This window comes from Trachymyrmex cornetzi, unplaced genomic scaffold (assembly GCF_001594075.2).
Source record: "Trachymyrmex cornetzi isolate Tcor2-1 unplaced genomic scaffold, Tcor1.1 scaffold575, whole genome shotgun sequence".
NCBI lineage: Eukaryota > Metazoa > Arthropoda > Insecta > Hymenoptera > Formicidae > Trachymyrmex > Trachymyrmex cornetzi.
This window is the reverse complement of record NW_017299888.1, coordinates 246,318-246,880: the sequence shown is the minus strand read 5'-3', so window position 1 is coordinate 246,880 and position 563 is coordinate 246,318.

The window sequence follows — 563 nt, the reverse complement described above, 5'->3', positions numbered from 1 at the left end:
TCGCTGACACGACAAAGAGCGTGTACGGCATAAATGGCAGTTGGCTTCAAATATCGTCATAGTTTTTGTGTGAGTCGATAGATGGAACCTTTGTCGTGAATGCTTTGTCACAAAAGATTCAGTTGGTGTCGAATTCTTATCTGAGAAACACGGTAACCGCTATAAGTGCCGCATACGCATCGCGCTACGAGGCTGTGTTCCTTTGTTCCCACCAGAAAGGACCAACAATGTCATATGTAGCGGCTGCTAAATACATGGGAAAGTCAAAATCGTTCGTCGCTAAGTGGGTTCAGCAATGTAAGAAGACAAAAAATGTCGATGACTTGCCAGAACGTGGCTCGATGGCAAAGTGACGCCGAACATGGAAAAGAAAATTGTGAATTTGTTTAAGCGGAATCCGACCTTAACATTGCGACAGGGAGCAGCAAAATTAAAACAGAAGAGTATAGAAATATCACATACAACTATTCGAACCCATCTCCTTACGCATAATATCAAATATCGAAGCACAATGAAGAAACCACTGTTAGGCGAAAAACATGTGATGAAAAGACTCGCTTGGG